This window comes from Jaculus jaculus, chromosome 4, assembly GCF_020740685.1.
Source record: "Jaculus jaculus isolate mJacJac1 chromosome 4, mJacJac1.mat.Y.cur, whole genome shotgun sequence".
In the NCBI taxonomy this organism is placed as follows: Eukaryota; Metazoa; Chordata; class Mammalia; order Rodentia; family Dipodidae; genus Jaculus; species Jaculus jaculus.
In genome coordinates this window covers 92269559-92291768 of record NC_059105.1, presented here as the reverse complement: position 1 = coordinate 92291768, position 22210 = coordinate 92269559, and the positions used below count along the sequence as shown (strand labels likewise).

At 36.5% G+C, this 22210-nt stretch overlaps 1 long non-coding RNA gene across 1 annotated transcript in view; it reads left to right on the top strand.

Moving 5' to 3' along the window:
- The first annotated feature begins 17074 nt into the window (after nt 1-17074).
- Nucleotides 17075-22210, top strand: part of LOC123460182 — an 80853-nt gene continuing 75717 nt past the window's right edge. Inside the window, exon 1 of the long non-coding RNA XR_006636836.1 lies at nt 17075-17132. This is a non-coding gene — a long non-coding RNA (uncharacterized LOC123460182). The remainder of the gene's footprint in view (nt 17133-22210) is intronic.

Sequence of the window (22210 nt, the reverse complement as noted above, 5' to 3'; positions counted from 1 at the left end):
AGATGTCTAGCAATTTTTAAAATAAGTTTTAGGATCAAAACTAAAGAATTCATACTGAGTTTAAAAAGAAGATAATGAGACATATGTACTGTTCTCCTCACTGAGTTCTTCCCTAAAGTGTTAATGTTAAATTTCTTTTAAATTTTCAAGCACTTTCCTTCTATGTATAGGCATTATCATAGCCTCTGTATTTCATAATACAATTTTTATATGGTTGCATTATAATTGAATGATATGTTAAGTTCAATGGAACTTTCCCTAAAGTGATATTGAATTACTACCACTTGAAAATCTAAAGAAAAAATATGAATGAATATAAGACGTGTGTGTGTGTGTGTGTGTGTGTGTGTGTGTGTGTGTGTGTGTGTGTATAAAATATATAAAAACCAAGATCAGGCTGGAGAGACAGCCTAGCAGTTAAGTGCTTGCCTGTGAAGCCTAAGGACCCTGGTTCAAGGCTCAATTCCCCAGGACCAATGTTAGCCAGATGCTCAAGGTGGTGTATGCATCTAGAGTTTGTTTGCTGGAGTCCCTGGCATGCCCATTTCTCTCTCTCTCTCTCTCTCTCTCTCTCTCTCTCTCTCTCTCTCTCTCTCTCTCTCTCTCTCTCTCTCTCCCCTTCTTTCTCTCTGTCTGTTGTTCTCAAATAAATAAAAATAAAAAATAAAATAAAATAAAAACAAGCTATCTAGTATAATGGACCTTCTGTGTCTTCTGAGTTCCCCATTGACAGAATCAACCAACTGCACATTGAAAATATCTGTGGGAAAAAGTGCTATGAACAAGTATACAGACATTTTTCCCATGTGTATTGTACTTATTGTTGCAAGCAATCTAGAGATTATTTAAAGTGTTTTAGTTGGTATGCATAAATTATATTGCAAACTGTCTTCTTTCCTTTTAGCTTGCTTTCTTTTTTCCTTCCTTCCTTTTATTTTTTCAAGGTAGGGTCTAGCTCTAGCCCAGGCTGACCTGAAATTCACTAGGTAGTCTCAGGTTGTCCTCAAATTCACATCTGTCTTCCTACCTCAGCCTCCCAAGTGCTGAGATTAAAGGCATGCACCACTGTGCCTGGCTTTTATGCAAACTATATAAGGCAATTGAACATTTATGAATTTTTCTATCTATAGGAGATTATGTTGGTCATCCCCTGTCAATACTGAGCAATGGACTGTAAGTACAAGTAATAAATGAAAATATATATGCTTTAAATATGTATAAACATATATAATCACTCATATATGAGGGGAACTAGGACTATACATGGATTTTATTTTAGAATATTTTAGAAGTACAGACATCTAATTATTTTACCATTTCTCATAGTTACCTTTCCATATTTTAATATCTCCTAATCCAGTTTATGTTTGTTATTGCTACTATCCTACATTAAATGAGATATGGTAATTACTTTTCTCTATGTACTGCATATTATTTCACATGAGTTTTACATAACTTTTAATTGCATTCATCCCTTTTTTAGGTATAAGTGATTTTTATTATTGTTTAGTTTTAGTTTGTTTTGTTGTTTTTTCATTTTAGTTTAAGTTTTGACTAAGATGATGTGAACATTCCTTTTCTTCAAATATTGTTGATTTCATCTTAATTATTTACAGTATATGACTAAAATATATGTCATATAAATTTCAGTAATGGTGAAATTCATTTATTTATTTTATTTTATTTTAATATTTTATTTTTATTTATTTGACAGAGAAAGAGGGAGGGAGAGAGAGAGAATGGGCATTCCAGGGCCTCCAGAGACTGTAAACAAACTCCAAATGCATTCACCCCCTACTTGATCTAGTGGGTCCTGGGGAATCGAACCTGGGTCCTTTGGCTTTGCGGGCAAACGCCTTAATTGCTAAGCTATTCCTCCAGCCCCTATTTTATTCTTGAAGGTGCGATCTTTACTGGTATTCTTGAAGGAAAATATCACAAAAATATGTAATATAGCATGTAAATTCTTATGGTACCCCTTCTGGAAATATTCTTCTCAGTTTTTCACTTTCCCATTTTGACATCAAGGCTTGGCTTTGGGTATCATCTTTACCTGACTTCAGCCTCAAAGATGGCTGCAGCATAACCTGAAGGTCACTTCCCTTAACTCATTAGTCTTTACCTCTTTGTAAGGCATTGTTGTATTTATCATTTCTTCACTCACACTAGGCTTTTATGATGCCTAGGATTATGTGCCTAACATGAGGTCTATGGCTGCTACTTAATAACTCAATTAACATTAAAATAGTAACTATGAGATTTTTTGCTTCAAAAATTTTAATGATGAACTATAGGAAGTTCTTTGCTATTCTAAAAAGAAAAATAGAACAGAAAAATATATTAGAAATAGAAGCACATTCTTTTTTTTCTCTAAGATGTAATTTACAAAGAAAGCAGTGTCTTAAATAAAGACACAGTAAGAGATCTGTTAGCAAGCAACCCAGGACATTAGAATTGTATGTCAAAAGTAGGTAAGTTACACAAAATTTTTATACTGGAGTCCAGAGGGTTCCATTTTTTCCATGTGTATACATTTCTGGTTTCTGTGTATGTGTGTTCATAGGTGCATAAGTGCAAATGTGTTCTCAGGTGCATCCACACATATTCAGTGGGTAATCTGTTAGCTCTGCTTATGCTGTGTTTGTGAAAAGGCTTTTTAGCTTCATGAGATCACATTGGTTGAGCACTTGTTTAATTTCCTGGGCTACTGAGGTTTTGTTCAAGAAGTCTTTCCCCATTCCTATATTGTGGAGAGTGTTTCCTGTATTTTCTTCCAGTAGGAGAAGAGTTTCAGCTTTTATATTGAGGACTTTAATCCATTTAGACTTGATTTTTGTATGAATAGATGAGTGAGTCTACTTTCATTTTTCTACATATGTTCATCTAATTTGTCCAATACCATTTTTTGAAGATGCTGTCTTTCCTCCAGTCTATATTATTGGCACCTTTGTCAAAGATCAAATAGCTGTAGTTACTTGACCTGAGGTCCAAATCTTCAATTCTCTTCCACTGGTCTATGTTTTTGTTACTATGGCTTTGTAGTACATCTTCAGATTGGTTATGGTCATACCTCCGGAGGTGAAATTTTGCCAAGGGTATATTTAGATATCCAAGGCCTGCTGCCATGCCATATGAATTGTGAGATCATTTTTTTATATCTTTGTGAAGAATGATGCAAATATTTTTATTGGTATTGTATTCAATCTGTTTATTGCTTTTGTTAGAATTGCCATTTTCACAATATTAATTCTACTTATCCAGGAGCATGAGAGGTCTTTCCATTTTCTCAAGTCCTCCTCGATTTCTTTATTGAGTTTTTTTTTAATGTTTTCATTATATACATTTTTTACATCCTTGGTTAGTGTTATTCCATGGTATTTAATTTTTTTGTTGCTATTGAAAATGGAACAGCCTCACTGCATTCCTCCTCTCTATATTTACTTTATATAACAAAGGCTACTGATTGTTTGCATTGATTTTGTATCATGGAAATTTTGAGATGGAGACTTTTAGGTCACTTAAGTATAGGATCATGTCATCTGCAAATAGGGCTAACTTAACTTCTTCCTTTCCAATTTGTAACCCTGTTATTTCTTTCTCCTCTCTTATTGCTTGGGCTAGTACTTCTACTACTATGTTGAAGAGGAGTTGTGAGAGTGGGTATACCTGTCTTGTTCCCAATCTCAATGGGAATTCCTTGAGTCTCTCTTTAAGTATTATTTGGGCTTTGGGTGCTTTATATATAGCCTTTATTGTGTTGAGATATAAACCCCTCATGCCTATTCTTTCTACCATTTTGATCATGAAGTGGTGTTGTATTTTGTCAAAGGCCTTCTTTGTATCAGTTGAGATGATCATGTGGTTCTTATGGTTAAGTTTATTTATATGGTGTATTACATTGACTGCTATCTGTATGTTGAGCCATCCCTGTATCCCTGGGATGAAGCCTACTTGATCAAGGTGGATAATGCTTTTGATGTGTTATTGAATTTGGGTTGCAAGGATTTTGTTCAAAATCTTTGCATCTAATTTCATTAGTGACATAGGCCTACAGTTTTCTTTTCTTGCTGCATCTCTGTCTGTAGAAGAACTAGTCTCCAATTATGAGGAACAGTTTGAGAAAAATTGGTTTCAGTATTTCCATGAATGTTTGATAGAATTCAGCTGAGAAGTCATCAGTTGTGGACTTTTCTTTGGGGGAGGTTTTGTTTACCTTTTCAATCTCCATGGAAGTAAAAGGTTTGTTTAGGAGATGAATCTGCTCTGAGTTTAGTTTTGGTAGGTGGCATGTGTCTAGGAATGCATCCATTTTCTGAAGTTGAGGTGTTGGAAGTATGCCCTGGTGATTCTTCAAATTTCATTGGTATCTGTTGAGCTCTCTCCTTTTCCATTTCAGATTTTATTGAGACCTCTCTCTCTCTCCCTCCCTCTCTCTCTCTCTCTCTCTCTCTCTCTCTCTCTCTCTCTCTTTTTAATTTGCTTTATCAAATTGGCCAGGGGTTTATCAATCTTGTTTATTTTTCAAAGAACAAGTTTTTTATTTCATTGATTTTTTTCATTTTCAATTCATTAATTTCTGCTCTGATCTTAGTTATTTCTTTCTAGTGCTTAAGGTTGGATTCTTCTTGTTTTTCCAATGCCTTTTAGGTGATGTTAGGTTGTTAATTTGGGGTCTCTCTCTCTTTGTTATGAAGGCATTAATCACTATGAATTCATGCCATAGGACTGTTTTCATTGTGTCCTATAAAGTTTGATAAGTTGTATTTTCCTTATCTTTCAATTCTAGAAATTTTATAATTTCTTCTGCAACCCATTGATTGTTTAAAAGTCTGTTGTTCAGTATCCAGAAGCTGGTAGAGTTCTTCAGGTATATCTTATTAATTTGTAGCTGTAACACATTGTGATCTGATAAGATGCAGGAAGTTATGTAAATTTTCTTGAATTTATGAAGGCATGCTTTATGGCCTAATATGTGGTCTATTTTGTAGAAGGTATAGTGGGGTGCTGAGAAGAATGGATATTCTGTAGAGTTGGGGTGGAAAATTCTGTAGATGTCCATCTAGTTGATCTTTGATGCTGATGAGCTCTATTATTTCTCTGACTATGATGGTTTTGGTGTTTCTTTCTTTTTGTTGTCACATAGGTTTTGTTTTATAGACTGTGGTGCACTTGTGTTTGGCACATTTTCATTTATGATTATGATGTTCTCATGTTGGATCATTCCTTTGATGAGTAAGAAGTGGCCTTCTTTTTCCTTTTTGACTACTTTTGGTTTCAAGTCTATTTTATCAGATATCCATATAGCAACTCCTACTTGTTTCTTACTTTCATTTGCTTGGAATATCATTTTCCATCCTCTCATCTTGTGAAGCTGTCTATCTTTTATGGTGAGGTAGGTTTCTTGATAACAGCAGATATAAGAGTCCTTTTTTTAAATCCACCCTGCTAAATTATGTCTTTTGATGGATGAGTTAATACCATTAATATTTAAGGTTATTACTGTGAGGTTTGATTTAATTCCTTCCATAATGAGGTATTGTATGGGGTTTGGTGATTTCTTGTGTTTTGTACTTTTTGAGCCTGATCTATCTTTGGTTATTGTGATCTTCTTCTTGTTGGCTCTTGAGATTGGATGTTTGAATTTTCTGTGTGGAATATTCTCTAAAGTATTCTCCGTAGGTATGGCTTTGTATTCATATGACCATAGAGTTGACTTTTATCATGGAAAGTTTTCCTTTCACCATCTATTATGAGGGATACTTTGGCTGGGGAGAGTAGCTTGACATGGAAGCCATAGCTTTTTAGACTTTGAAGTGTTCCATTCCAGGCCCTTCTGGATTTCAGGGTTTCCGCTGAGAAATCTCACACAATTCTGATGGGATTGCCTCTGCATGTAGTGAGTTGTTTCTTGCTTCCTTTAACACTCTCTCTTTGTTTTCACTGTTAAGAGTTTTAACTTTAATGTGCCATGGAGAGTTCCTTCTTTGGTTCTGTCTGTTTGGTTTTCTGTGGACATTTTGCATCTGGATGGGCCTCTCTTTTGAGAGATTGGGAAAATTTTCTTCAATAATTTTGTTGAATATGTTCTCTATGCCTCTGGCCTAGATTTCCTCTCTGCTTCTGGTATACCCATGATCTGGATGTTTTGGCTCTTTCGGATATCATTTTTTGAGCTTAGCAAGGTTTTTGTTCTCCCAATTAATTTCTTCTGTCTTGTCTTCCAGCTCAGAGGTTCTGTCTTACACCTGAGTAAACTCTGTTAATGCAGGATTGTAGAGAAGTTTTTATAAGCTCTATTTGATTTTTGTTTTCTGTCATGCTATTTTGCATTTTGTCTATCTCTTTTTTGAGTTAAATTTTCAGCTCAATTTCTGATTTTCTTGATGCATCCTAGAATTCATACTTGCATTTGATCACATCCTTATTAAACTTAATTAATTGGTTATTAAGATTTTCATTTGTTACTTAGTAGCAGAGGCCAGTAAGTTGAAAAGGAGATATAAAGGAAAGAGAAAGGAAGGGAAGAGAGTACTTAATAGGTTGGTATTGTATATATGTAACTACAATGATTGAGATGGGGAGGTAATATGATGGAGAATGGAATTTCAAAGGGGAAAGTGGGGGGGGGGGGCAGGGCGGGTATTACCATGGGATTTTTTTTTATAATCATGGAAAATGTTAATAAAAATTAAATTAAAAAAGATTTTCATTTGTTAACTCATCTTCAGTTCATTTCTATCTCTTTTAAGGGTGCTAACATTTGCTTAAATTAAATTAAGCCTACTGTCAAAAGCTGAATGCTCTACGAGCCAATTCTGCTCAATTTCATTGATATGATTGTTGGTCTTTTAATGGTTTGCTGATTTCTTCATGGATTGATTCCAATTCAGGAATTATTTTGATAGGGGTCTCATTGGTTGTTGTGATTTCATTTTGGGATTGAATTTCCATATGATTTCATTTAATTCCATTGTGGCACTAGACATCCTTGGTGCAAATCTCTTAGTTTTGTCTTTCATTGACTTTTTTTGAGTTGTGTCCTACCCATCTTGGGTTAATGTTTTATTCTATTGAGGAATAAGTAAGTTTTTGTCCTTGTAGGATCTTCAGAGGGTGTTCTGTTTTAAATGTGAACTGGATTGGTATACTGGTGTATGATGAGGCTATAAGCACAGATTGTGGAGATTGCAGGTACATCACAGGTACCTGGGGAACTGGTAGCTCTGGCCTACTGACTCCATTTCCACATGCTGTTGAGTAGATTAGGATCATGGGTTTGGAAAACAAGGGGGCAGGAAGCTGGACAGCCAGGCCCAAGAGGCCAGCTTCTACAGTGGCCCATGTACCCTCTGACTGAGGGAAATAGGGACTTGGGGATCCAGGGGCTAGTCAGGATACCTGAGCAAAAGGCCCACTTCCACAGCCCACACACAGAAACCAGGCCTCCCCAAGGCAGCAGCAGGGGTACTGTAACCAGGAAACTGGGAGGTTGGGGACCAACCAGGAGCTCAGTCCTACTCACTGTGCATGCACCCTCTGCAGCAGAGGATCCAGTAATTGGGGGCCCAGGAAGGGCCTTCTTCTGTAGCAAGTCCAAGTAACCCCAAGCCAGCTGCAGGGGATCATGCTGAGAGGAGCTGGCTTGCTTACTCCATGTGCACATCCTATATTCTTAAGAGTGTGTTTTTAATAAAATACTTATCAGGTTTGTTTAGCCTTTGAACCAGAAACTCTCCATATTTAATTGTACCATGTTTCTTCTTATTCCTTGTTAATATGGAAATACTGTGCCTTTTACTTGGACATTCATTACATGTTCATTCAATACATGTTTTCCACAATTTTTTGAAATCCAGTAAACAAATACTTCACCAGTACACTGTGTATCCATCTCCTAAGTGGAAGGAGAACATTTTAATTTCCATTCTTCTTCTCCTTCTCAAACGAGACCATCAGGATGCCCTTACTTTCTGCTAACCACTTTTCACTTCTTAGTTTTGCTGAGCCAATGTTTTTGGTTCTAGATTTACTATGGCTTTCCTCCTTATTTATTTATTCTAAGAATCCTTACTAAGCTGTTATATTACAAGTACTCAGGCAGTCATTATTCATTAGTGTTTTTTTTGTTGTTGTTTGTTTGTTTGTATTTGTTTTTTTTTTTTTTTTTTTTTTGGTTTTTCAAGGCAGGGTATCACACTAGCCCAGGCTGACCTGGGATTCACTATGGAGTCTCAGGGTGGCCTCAAACCCACGGTGATACCTCTACCTCTGCCTCCCGAGTGCTGGGGTTAAAGGCAAGTGCCACCACGCCCAGCTTCATTAGTTTTAATACAGTGCAAGGCTGCTCATCTTGCTCTAATTTACAGTATCTATTATGCTTCATAAATTATTTGAACCCAGTAAGGTTTTGAATATTTTCCTCAGATTGAGTCTAAGAACAGTCTTACATCTCTATTCTATCATATCCACAGTTGTCATTGTTCTAACCTGCCACGTTTTGGAGCACAGTATTATTTGTTGACAGTTCTTTTCTTTGTTCCCAGTTTTCCAATATCTTTTATTTTCAGATATTAAAGATTAAAAGTAAAATGCCAATTTGATTTTTTTTATATTTAACTTATTCTTTCTAGAATAAGAGTGTTTCTTCCTCAATTGAGATGTCTTGGTGTGATTTTCTATGTCAGTGTTATCTGAAGATTTTTCATTCTTATTTTTTGTTTCATATTTTGAGAGTTCTTCCATTTTGTCTTAAAAAACAATAATTATTGGCTCAGGAGTTATTGCTTCTGTTACTTTTTCCTCTTTTTTTTTCCCAACAGTTCTATTTTCTAAGAATCTCCCTAAATGTTGGTACTCTGCTTGCTTGCTGTTTTCTGTCTTTGATTATTGTTTCTTTTGAGAGCATTATTTACCATTGTGTTATTGACTTTGAAAAGCCTTTTACTAATGAGGGTCCCAGGGTTCTCTATTCTCTAAGCTTTAATTATACCAACTGGTTAGCTTGTTCACATTGTTTGTTTGTTTTCAATATTTTTTTGACATTTTCTTTATTAATGGCATTTTAAGACATAATATATTCCTGGCCCCACTACTATCTCCCCCCTTCCTTTACCCTATTCCTTCCTTCCTATGTTTTCCTCTTTTGTATGTCATAAGTATCCTTTTGCTCATCTCTTCCCCCTCTTAAGTCATCCCTTTATATTCACTTTGGGTTAAAGTTCTATGTTTATAGATTTTATCCACATTTCCCCCTCATATTCATACTTATAAACATTATGAGCTAGGACTCACATATCAGAGACAACATGTAGTTTTGGTCTTTTTGTGTTTGAGTGACTTATATATTTCACTTAATAGGTTTCCAGATTCTTCCATTCTCCTGAAAATTTCCTGATTTTAGTTTTCTATAGTGATAAGTAAAATTCCATTGTGTATATGATCACATTTCCATTGTCAATTCATCTGTTGCTGGCCATCTAGGCTATTTCCAGTTTTTAGCTATTGTAAATAGAACTGCAGTGAACATGGGTGGTCAGGTGTCTCTAAATTAGAGTATGGCATCCTTAGGGTATATGCCCAGGAGTGGTATGACTATATCCTATGAGAGGTCTATTTCTAACTTTTTGAAAATCTCCATATTGATTTCCATAATGGCTATACCACTTTGCAATCCTACCAACATTTGATGAGAGTTCCTTTCACCCACATCCTCACTAGCATTTGCTGTCCATTCTCTTTGTATTAGGCATTCTGATTGGGGTTAAATGGTATCTCAGAATTTTTTTGATTTGCATTTCCTTGGTGGTTAAGGAGGTTGAACAATTTCTTAAGTACTTTTGGCCATTTGTGTTTGTCCTTTTGTTTAGTTCATTAGCTTATTTGGTGACTGGAAATGTATTTATTTTTCTCATTAAGGAACTGTTTAGTTTGTGCAGTTCTTTTTAAACTCTAGCTAGCTATTAGTCCCCTATCTGAAATACAGATTTTCTCACGTTCTGAGCAGTGTCTACTTTGTGATAATTTCTTTTGAATGATAACTTTGCTGGGTATTACATTCTTGGTTAGAAGTTATTTACCTTGAGAGCTTGGAATACTTTATTCCATTCTTTTCTGACTTTTGGGATTGGTGATGAAAGGTCTGTGGTTGTGATGATATTCCTACCTTTGTAAGTGAGTTGGCATTTTCCCCTTACAGCTTTGAGTATTATTTCTTTGCTTTGGAATGGTGACCTTGTTATTGTGATGTGCTATGCAGACCTTCTCTGATCAAGTCCTTGCAGTTCTATATGCCCTTTGTGTTTGGATGTCAATCAATTTCTTTCTCTACATTTGGGAAATTTTCTTTCTTTTCTTTTTTGGTGTTTCTTGAGGTAGGGTCTCATTCTAGCCCAGGCTGATCTGGCATTCACTATGGAGTCTCAGGCTGGCCTCGAACTCACCGTACTTCTACCTCTGCTCCCAAGTGCTGGGATTAAAGGCATGCACCACCATGGCTGGTTTATTTAGGAAATTTTCTGTTGTAAGTTTGTTGAACAATCAGTTCCTTTTGTATTTATTTTAGCTCCCTATGCCTCATTAATTCTGAGGTTTGGTCTCTTGGCTTTTATCCCAAAGTTTTTGGAAATGTTGGTCATGTTCTTTAAATTTTTCTTCATATTAGTCTATGTGTATTGTTATCTCAACATTGTTCTGCATATTTGTGATTCATTCTTTGAATGAGTTATATTGGTGATCATGTCTGTTAGTAAGACTTTCTGGTATAGTTTTCATTTGATTGATCACTGCCTTCATTTCCATAAATTCTGTTTGATTTGTTTTCAGAATTTCAACTTCCTTGCTATATTTTCCTCCGTGTTTATGACTTTCCCCTACAATTTACTCACTATCTCATTCACTTTGGAAATTGTCTTGTCAAGAACTTGAATTTATTTTTTTAGGTCCTTCATTTGCCTGTTTATAAAAGTAGTTAGTGTGTTTGTTGCTTTTAGAAATAGGACTCTAAATTCTTTCTCTAGCGTTTCTGAAATCTCATTTTTCTCTTCCCATGGTGGAGGAATTGAGAGTTTGGGGTTAGTGGCTTTTTGTCCTTTACTATGTGAGTCTCTTCATTGTAATGTGGGCATCTGTAGAAATGGCTGTTTTCCTTCCTCTTTTATTCCCCTTCTTTTTTTTCTGTAGTCTATTTGGTCATTTCTTTTTGTTGTTGTTGTTTGTGCCTCGTGTAGTTTTATTAGTTTCACTTGGAGGTATGGTTTTATGAAGTTTTTAGGAGGTAGGCCCAGTGTTGAGTCCCCCAGATTTGATAGTAGGTTTGATTTTTGCTTAGCTGAATGATACCCTTTTTTGTCACTGCTCTCTCTCTGTATGCTTTCGATAATTTAACAATTAATACACAATAATCTGGCTTAATGCCACCATCTGTACAAGAGTGGCTTGGTTACTATAGCTTTAACATCCATATTCCAAAATAATAACTACATCAATATTAATAGAAGGTGAAAAACTGTAAAAGCTAAATCAGTAGTGCTAAAAAGAAAATGAGAGTGAGAGGGCGAGGCAAAGGAAAGAGAGGAGAAACAAATATATAAAAGAAAGGACAGAAAGAGAGAGTGTGTGTGTAAGAGTCCAATGAAACAAAATGAAAGCAAGCAGAACAGCATCCAGAAAAAAAAGAAAAAAGTGATCAAGTAATAACCAATAATTAAAAATAAATGAATCACAATAAGAGCTAAAAAGAAAAAAAAAACTGGTAGGGTATCAGCTGTATCTATAAAGGGGCAAATATCTTTTCATTCTCCTCTCAGATTAGTGTTTGTAATAGTGGCACCCCAAATCAGCCAGCTTAATGCTGTGCATATGGCTGGGAGGAAAGAAAGTACCTGTGCTGAAGTTAGCTGGTCATGGTGGCACAGATGACTAACCCTATGCTCTGAATGTTGGGCTATAGAGAGGTTGTTGAACATAAGATTGTCCTGCATGATAGACTGACCAGGAATGCCCTGGTTATAGTAAAACCATGCTTCAGACCAAAGGTCCGGGGGCAGGGGGAGGAAGGGCAGATTGTGGTAAACAAGTAACAAAGAAAAGAAAAAAAAAAAAAGGAAACCTACTTTTGTCTTGTATCCCCGTCTCAGACCTGGCCTTCCTTGGAAGGACAAATAAATTATAGGCAGGAGGAATATAGACTTGTCCCCACCGAAGTATCCTGCTGTGGTAGCTTGAGATGTTGGGTTCCTCAGGAACTACTGTGGCATAATAAGGAAGGTTGCAACCCTCTCCATCACTCTGCTTCCCACAGAACTGCTTACTTGTATTAGCTGGAAGTGCTGGGAGCCCTGGTGTATATATACTGGAACCTAGGCTGGGATCAAAACCACCAACCAGATTTTAGATCTGTGCTTTGTATATTTGCTGATGCTGGACCTCCTGGGTGAGGTTTTAACACCATTAACCCCTCAGGCAAGGTATGTGTGGGGAAAGCCCCTAACCAGCAGTCTCCAAGGCTCATGCTGTCTCATTCACATTCTTTTTTAATTTTTAAAAATATTTTACTTATTTATTTGAGAGAGAGAGAGAATTGGCTTGCCCAGGCCTCTAGCCACTGCAAATGAACTCCAGACACATACACCACCCTGTGCATCTGGTTTTACAGGTACCAAATCTGGGTCCCTTGTCCTTTCAGGCAAGCACCTTGACTGCTAAGACATCTCTCCACCCTCATTCACATTCTTTGAGGCAACAGAAGGATGATTTTTTTTTTTTCTCCCTGTAGTGTTAGGGGATTAAAATATTCTTTAGTAATATAAAACAACTCTAACCACTTATGTGTCTGCTTAGAGTACATCCATAAACACTGATCAGACCTCATGAAACCACACACATGGGCAGACACTTTGCTTTCAACAAAAGGAAGAGCTCTTGGTACTCTGTCAATTTTGATAGTATCAAAACTCCCCTCTACCACACTTATAGCCTCTGTCAGCCTCAGAAAGAATCAAAAGATGGGAGAGTGAAACTTCTTCCTTAGATCTGAGCATATTACATGGACTTCCATGTTTTCTGAGCTCTTATCAGTGCTTACCAAAAAGAGGAGTATGAGGATTGGGAGAAGGAAGGCTTTGGGAACACACTCTCAAATGACCTAAGCTACTAAATGGAAAAGGCTTGTCTAACCTCAAAGTCCAACTTTTTCAGACAACTATGAAATTGTTTTATGTGTATTATAATTCTAATTACTAGATTTCTAATATTTTAGTAGTAACCTCCTGAGAGAAGAAACTATTCTGGTTTTATTCCGAATGAATGTAAATCTAGAAGTCAAGGGAGAAGTGGTCATAAGTAAGTCACACATTGCAAGAGAAAAAGAAATTGGATCGCTACAAAATTATTAGAGATTTTCAGCTCTTTCTTGTGTGCCCATGTTAGCTTCTTTGCCTATGTTTGCTACTCCTCCTGTGTGTAGCCAACAAGACTATTTCTCCTGGTTTTTCTATTAGTACATAGCATTTATAAGACCTACTAGGCTTATTTCTCAGAAGCCTTTTCTTAATAATCATTCTCTACTAATATTTCTCATTGCTAACCACTTTCTTTCAACAAAATTTTGACACCATCATTACTAGTCACTATTTCTCTTTCCCCACCCTCTCTCTCCTCTCCTCTCCTCTCCTCTCCTCTCCTCTCCTCTCCTCTCCTCTCCTCTCCTCTCCTCTCCTCTCCTCTCCTCTCCTCTCCTCTCCTCTCCTCTCCTCTCCTCTCCTCTCCTCTCCTCTCCTCTCCTCTCCTTTCCTCTCTCTTTGTTTGTTTTGTTTTCTTATATAGGGTCTCACTCCCGCCCAGGCTAACTAGAATTCACTATGTAGTTTCAGGGTGGCCTCAAACTTTCAGCAATTCTCCTACCTCTGCCTCCTGAATGCTGAGATTAAAGGCGTGCACCACCACGCCTGTCTCTGGTCAATATTTCTACTTAACTTTATGCTCAGATCAAATTTGTCTTCTGTGCTACTCTTCCATATTCCCTGTATAATACCCCCCCCCAATTCCTTGTATCACCTTCTTTCCTTCTCATGAAGCATTCTCCTTCTCACCTTACCTATTAAAATTGTACCTGTCCTTCAAGTGTATTCTAACAATCCACTAATAGGATATGATGGATGACATGTGTGTTTTTGTATCACTGATTCTAGGTTCCTGTCCCTTCTGGTGTGGTGGGCCTCTGCTTTTGAGGTCAAGCTGTTAGTAAATGGTAATGGCTGAAGGATGTGACATTTCCTACATTTCAGAGTTATAAAGCCATGTTTACTGCCTAAATTACTTACTAGAAAATACTATTTTTGCTGTAAAAATGATTTCTTAAAAACCAAAAAAAAAAAAAAAAAAAAGCATAATGGTTAAGGTGTGTCTAACTGGTAGAGCTCTTGCCTACCATGTTGACACTTTGGGTTCAATCTCTGGACTTAAAAAAAAAGGCACTGGGAGAATATCTATTCTACTTCTTTTATTGAATACTAGAGAAAAAAACATACCCAAAGAAGTTAAAGAATTTATCTAGATTTGAAACATTAATAATAGAATAGAATGTAAAATCCTTTTTACCAAATTCAAAGTTCTTTTAACAACAACATCACATTACAACTGTTTCTTCAATATCCTATATGCATGGTGTATACTTTTTGTGTATATTTTTTATAATAAAATGATTTTTTGCTTTGAATTTTATACAACAAATGCATTTTTATTAAATAGAAAATTACAAATGCCACTATTAAGTTTAGTACTGCATATTATAAGTATGTAGATTGGTTAAACCAAAAGCATATAAAAGAATGCCTCATTTGGGGCTGGAAAAATGGCTAAGTAGCTAAAGGTGCTTGCTTGGAAAGCTTGGTGGCCTGGATTTAATTCCTTAGTACCCACATAAAGTCAGATACATAAATTGGTGCATATGTGAGGAGTTCCTTTATAGTGGCAGGAAGCCTTGGCATGTCTCTCTCTCTCTCTCTTTCTCTAAAATAAAAACAAAAACAGTCTAAAAAAAAAGAGTGCTGCATTTTACAGTAGGCTTAAGTAATGGGTAAAAATATTGGAATACTTATTTTGTAAGTTCATTTAATTTTTTACACCACATGAAGATAATTATGCATAATTCTATTTATTAATTTGCTGAAGGAATTATTCATGCTATTTTAAATTCTACACAATCATGAAATTGACATGATGTTAGCACAGAATCCTTCCTTATGTTATATTTATCTAAATCTCAGTTATTTAAAATTGGAATTTTAAAATGCTATGTCTTCCAAATACTTAATGCATTTTCTTGTAAGCAGAATTTAAAAGATGCTTAACATATTATAAAACTCCAGAGATTTTTTTGAAATAATTTGCACTTATTTTTATTAATCCATCTTAAAATTGACACATTAAAGACAGCAATCAGATTTAAATAAAATAATTTTGCTTTTTAAATTTTCTAGTTGACAAATAACTGTTTATTTATTATAGAGTACACTACAATGTTTTGGTCTGTAGGTGCATTATGGGATATTTAATCAAACCAGTTAGCATATCTCTCACCACATCACTATCTTATAGTAAGAACAGTAAACATAGCAATTTTACAGGCATGACATGTCAGTATTAATTGTGACTACCCTGCAGTAAAATAATTAATCCCTCAGTCTTCCTGAAATTGTGTGGACTTTGGTCTACTATGTTTCTGCTGTTTCTATAGGATTTGCTTCTTTTGATTTCATACATAAGTGGCTAAGCATAATGTCCTCCTTCCATCGGTATTGTCATAAAAATGAAATTTTCTTCTTTATTAAGAATATATACCATTGTGTACTTATTGAGCATTTTTTCTCTTAGTCTTTTAATTGACGAGCACTTAGGATTCTTCTATCTCCTAGTTATTGTGAATAATACTGAGTGTACACGATACCAGAGATCTCCCCCCAACCTACTAATACCAATTCTTTTGTGTGTATCATGCCCATTGGTAGGATTTTGAAATAATGTGGTAATTCTATTTTCAGAACATCTATATTTCTTTAGAGTGTATATGTGCTCTATTTTCTCTATATCTTTGTTAAAACTTTTGTGCGTTCATCTTTTTATTATAACCAATTAGCCCTTAATATAATTGGTTTTAAATATTTATTTATTTATTTAAGAGAGAGAGAGAGAAAGAGACTAAGAGAGAGAATGGGTGCAACAGGGCCCCCAGTCACTGCAAATGAATGAACACCACATGCTGGCTTACATGGGTACTGAGGAATTGAGCCTCAAACTGGGATCCTTAGACTTCATAGGCAAGTGCCTAACTTCTAGGGCATCTCTCCAGCCCTGGGATGTAATTTTTAAAGTTATTTGTTAGTCTGTGAATAGATCTTACTCACATCAACTGAAAAATTTTGAATCTGGTCATAAAACATAGGTTATCAGCATATAGAGCTTGTTTCTGTAAATCTTTACCCAATGTCTCTAGACATCTAAGGAATAGATATGGTGTGGGTTATTCTTTATTTTGGGGGGAAACAGAGCTTTGTTGAAACAGGTGTCAATGCACACATCTGGAGTCATCACCTCTTTCATGGCATATTTCTGTATCAGTTTGAGTTCCCAAGGTACCTATTTTTTTAAAAAGCTGTGTTTGTGTCACATACACACACAAGTGCCACAGATTTATGTGGAGATTTATGAGAACAATGTCAGGGTGTTTGGTTTCTCCTTTCACTTTGTGTGAGACAGGTTGTTTTGTTTTTATTGCTTTGTGTACACCACCATCGCTGGCCCACAAGCTTCCTGATTTCTGCTGACTCTGCCGCCCATTTCCATAAGTTCTTTGGGATCACAGATACATGTGAATGTTTGCATGGGCCCTTGGAGATTGTACTCTTGCTGGCAGGCTTGTAAGCAAGTGCCTTTAACTGGAGCCATCTCCACAACCCCAGCAACCTAATTTTTAAAGATGTTATATTAATTATTGATGTAATTGTGAATGTTGATGATGTACTCATGAGTTATAACGTAGTAGATGGTTACAGATCCCTTTTTGCCACCTTTTTTTTGTAGGATTCATTCTACCAGACCCAAGGAAGAAGAATAGCATGAGTGAATTGGGTTGGGAGGTAGGAAGAACGACTGTTAATAATCATCTTACTGAGTATGGGGTGATATCTTTCTGTGCTTTTAAGTTACATTGACTTGATGATTTAAAATTATGATCATTTTTTAATGTCTCTTGTCCATTCATACCACTTTTGAGAAATGCCTATTTATATCCTTGCCCTATTTTTCATCTCTTCATTTTTCTCTCTTGAGTTATTTGTGTTCCTTATTTATTTTGTATTCTAGCCCTTTTTCACTGTGTGGTTTATAGGTATTTTCTCCTAGTCCTTTGGTTGTCTCCTCACTTTGTTCTTTCTTTTGTTGTGAAGCTTCTTAGTTCATTCAGTTCTTTTCTGTCTGTTTTTGCTTTTGTTCCCAAGAAGTGATTTCCTAGAACAGTATTGAAGAATTATTCCTCTATGTAATTTAAGAGTATTAGGCACTATGCTTAAAATTCTTCCTACTATGTTAAGGCTTATACCCATTTTCAGTTGATTTTTATACCTAATATAAAATTAAAACAATTTATTTTTGCAAATTTACTCTGCATATGAATATCCAATACTGTTTGTTGAAGAGACTGTCCTTTCTCTATTGTATATATCTGATAACTTTTTAAAATAATTCTATTTTATATGGAATATAACAGGTTATACTCTTCTTTACTCTTGCTCCAGCCCCTGCCATCCTGGAGGCCCTCCCCCTGATATCATGGTATCCACTGTGGAGCATGAAGCCCTCAGTCCCTGTGAGGTAGCAGGGGTGACCATGTCTCAGGTTACTCTCATTCTGTGGCTCTTACAATTTTTCTTCCCTCTCTAGTGCAGTGTTCTCTGAGCCATGGCATGCTTGGTGACAGTCTGATTTAGAGTTGAGTTCTTTGTAGTTTGTAGCTTTCTGCTTTGATAGGTTTTGATCGATCACTGTCTGTCATCATCACCCTGGCGATGTTTGTCAGGCTAGCAGTAAAAGCAGAATTCATGTTGCTGCTTCCTGGACCCTGGCAGATGTGGTAGAGGTGGCAGTCTACTATCTTCTTGTCTTATTGGTGGATTGTGGCTCTCTTCCATCTTCTCTGACATCTGTAAAATAAAACAGATTCTCAACTAAGAGTGCAAGCACCATAGGCTAAAGGGAGTATACAGTTATTTGAGAGATTGTTTGACACCTTTAAAAAATATTTTTATTTATTTGCAAGGAGAGAGAATGAATGGATGGATGGATGCATGCATGCATGAATAGGCCTGCCAGGGCTTCTTGCCACTGTAAATGAACTCCAGAAGCATGTACCACTTTGTGCATCTGGTCTTGGGGAATCAAACCTAGGTTATCAGATTTTGTACATATGCACTTTAAACCACCAAGCCATTTCTCCAGCCCTTAACATCTTTTTTGAAAATTAACTGACCATAAATACTTGAGCTGATTTCTGTTTTGTTTTTTTTTTTATTTTATTAGTTTTGTACTAAGTGAGTACAATCTAGTTGGTACCATTGTTAGCTTCCTCCCTGGCTGCCCCCCTCCACAGGGACCCTCCTTGTTGTGGAATGCATTGTGGGGTTAGCTATCAGTTATGAATAGGAGGCAATGTCTCTGTGTATCATGACCCAATGTGTGGCTCTGACATTTCTGCCCCTCTTCCACAAATTTCCCTGAACCACGTTGGGTTCATTTTACGTCTGCTTCAGTGTTTAGGTCTTGGGAGCCTCTGTGTCTCTGGATATCTGATTTGGTAGGAGTTGATTATTCTCTCTGTCTATCTCCTTCACCATTGTGCTGGTACCAGGTTCACCAAGAAAACAGTATATTTGCATGTTTCCACAATTATCCTTTGTTTCAGCTGGGGCCCTTTTGAGGTATGATGAGGTGGTTTTCTCCTTAGGACCTGTGTCTAACTGATAAAAGAGAAGCAAATTCTCCGACAGAGAGTAAGTTAGCACCAGATAAATAAATGGGACAGCCCTTGTTTTATTTTTTTGTTTGTTTGTTTGTTTTTATTTTTTAGAGAGAGAGAATGTAATATGTGTAGGCCCTCTTGTAGCCCATGATTGGTGGTAGCTTGATAATGGAGAGCAGCTCATTTTTTGATATGATTCTGACTTTTGTTTCCCAGCTCCAGCTATGGATTCCATTCCACTGAGCAGATCAGTTAGTCAAATCAAGAGCAGTTGGTTTCCAGCCATGACTGTGCACCACTATTGCACTGTGGGAGCATCACGTCAGATTGTTAGCTGCTGAGTAGCTTAGACCATGAGTTGCCTGGCAATGGTACCATAAAATTCTGCATCCTAAATGACAGACCAAATGGTTGAAACTTCACCAGGCCCTTAGAGAAAACAGCTGAATCACAAGGCCTGGGTGAGGGTACAATGAAGACTGACCTTAATCTCCTTCTGTTTCTGTCCTGCCCTCTCTGTGTCTCTCTCTCCCCCTCTTCTCTCTATCTCTTTTCTATTACTTGTCTTTTTCTTCTTTCTCTCCTAGGGTGCTGAGCTGTAACTCCCAGTACTAGCATGTGGCTGACATCCACAATGAGCTCTTGATCAGAGAGACCTACAAGGTTTCCCAAAAGAAGACAGATTTCTGTCAGTACTACTGTTTTGTTTTTAATCCTATTTTATTTGTTAATAGTTGCTATTAATGCCAGTATAACTTTTATTATAATAGCTTGTAATATATGTTAAAATCAGAGTGTGGTACCTCCATTTTTATTATTTTTGTTCATTTCATTGGCTATTTTGTGGCTTTTTTCTGGTTCCATGCAATTTCTAGGATTATTGCTTTTATTATGTTTGTGCAAAATGACATTAGTATTTTAATAGGATTACACTGAGTGTGGATCACATTGAATAGGATGGATATTTTCAATGACTGAAATTTTCACCTCAGAACTTTTTAGTACTCAGTAATGAAGGTTGTTTTCTTAATTATTTTAAGAAAGTTTATTGTTGGAGTAAGGTATTGTGGTGGTTTGATTCAGGTGTCCCCCATAAACTTAGGTGTTGTGAATGCTAGCTCCCCAGCTGATAGATATTTAGGAATTAATGCCTCCTGGAGGGAGTGTATTGTTGGGGGCGGGCTTATGGGCTTTATAGCCAGTTTCCCCATGCCAGTGTTGGGCACACCCTCCTGTTGCTATGGTCCACCTTATGTTGGCCAGGGGGTGATGTTCACCCTCTGCTCATGCTATCGTTTTCCCCTGCCATCGTGGAGCTTCCCCTCAAGCCTGTAAGCCAAAATAAACCTCTTTTTCCCAGAAGCTGCTCTTGGTTGGGTGATTTCTACCAGCAAGGCAAACCGGACTGCAACAGGTATAATTACTGACATTGGGATGTTAGTTTTGGAAACTGCTATTTTACTGAATGTATTTATTATTATAATTTTTCAAGGGGTCTGAAATTTTCTACTTATAGGATCATATTTGAAAACAAGATTTTCCTTCCTCCTTTCCGATTTAGATTCCCTTTACTTCTTTTTCTTTCCTAATTGTCCTGGCAAGAGAAATGAATAGAAATGGTGAGAGTAAACAAGTTTGTCTTTTTCCTGCTCTTAGATCATACAGGAAAAATTTTGGTCTTTTCCTGCTGAATTTTATGTCAGCTGTAGCTGCTAATGAAACTCCAGCACCTGTCCTGCTAAACAGTTACTGCTGATTGTTTTCTGAGAAATGCTATAAAGACCAACTTGGATAAAATAGTCCAGAGTTAACTGAAATGAATGAAGATGAGTCTTTACCTTGGAGATTAGTAAGCAGTCAGGTCAAAAATAGTAACAGTACTCTAAAAGTAGATATTGAAGAACCTTATTTACCTATTTGCAAATGAAGAACTAAACTCTCAGCTGCTATTAAACTACTGGTTTTCACAACCACCATTGTAAAGATACTTGACTTTCAAGGCTACTCCACAGCTGGAAAAGTAGGTGAGCTTATGGCAATTTTAAAAAAATCTTATTCTATATATAACAGGTTATACTCTTCTGCCACCTTGAGGGTCCTCCCCCATGGTATACACTGTGGGGCATGAAGGCCTCAGTTATTCCCCAGGGGAAAGTGGGGCACTGTATCTCATGGTATTCCTACCTACTTGGTGGCTCTTACAATCTTTCTGTTCCCTCTTCCACAATGTTCCTGGAGCCATGAAAGAGCTGTTGGCAGTCTGATTTTGTATTGAACTCTCTGTAGCCTCTGGATTTCTGCTTTGATGGATTTTGATTGATCACTGTCTCTGTCACCATTGCCTGGGGGCTGGTTGTCAGGCTAGCAGTAAAAGCAATATTCATGCCACTGCTTCCTCTGCAATTTCTCCTGGTCCCTGGCAGATGTTGTAGAAGTAGCACATCTAATGATGAGCAGTTTGATATCTTCTCATAGATGGATCTTGGCTATCCTCTGTTTTCTCTGCCATCTGCCCCCAGTGAGCATACTTTACTGGCCTAGACAAATTTAAAAGTCACAATATTCATTTTTGTTGAGATTCAGATGCTCTTCTTCCTTTTTGTTTTGTTCCTTTGTTGTTGTTTGTAGATGAGGTCCAGGCACTTTCAGAAACACTCATTGTATTCTTGTAAGCCTTTAATTCATTTACTGAGTTCTGAAAAAGGTGAATTTGACAGTTTCTACCACTGTTGTTATTGTTTTCCAGAGGATGGACACTTTTGGAGGGCTTTAGTCCACCATTTCAAAAATTAAGCTTTTTTTTTTTTAAGATTCAAATTATATAAATACAACCAAAAAAGGTAATGAATAACATTTCTACCTTATAGACTTAGCCCCCCTAATCCCAAACAAGATTTTAACTAATGTTTACAATTATTGTGTATTCATAAGTATGTCTAAAGAAGCATGTATGTATAGAGAAGTAATTTCAGATTTTTAAGGTTTCTTTAAAACATAGAAAAATACTACCTATTTATCACCATTTTACAAGTATGTAACCTAGCAGCTTACTTTAGAGATACTGAAAAGATGAGCTGTCTATTTTATTTGGATGCTATTTTTTTACTTGTTTACTTCATTTTTGGAATGTGTTGATAATTAGCCAGAGGGTAATCCACAATTTCTGCATATTCTAATTAAAAACCTTTGTAATTTACAACT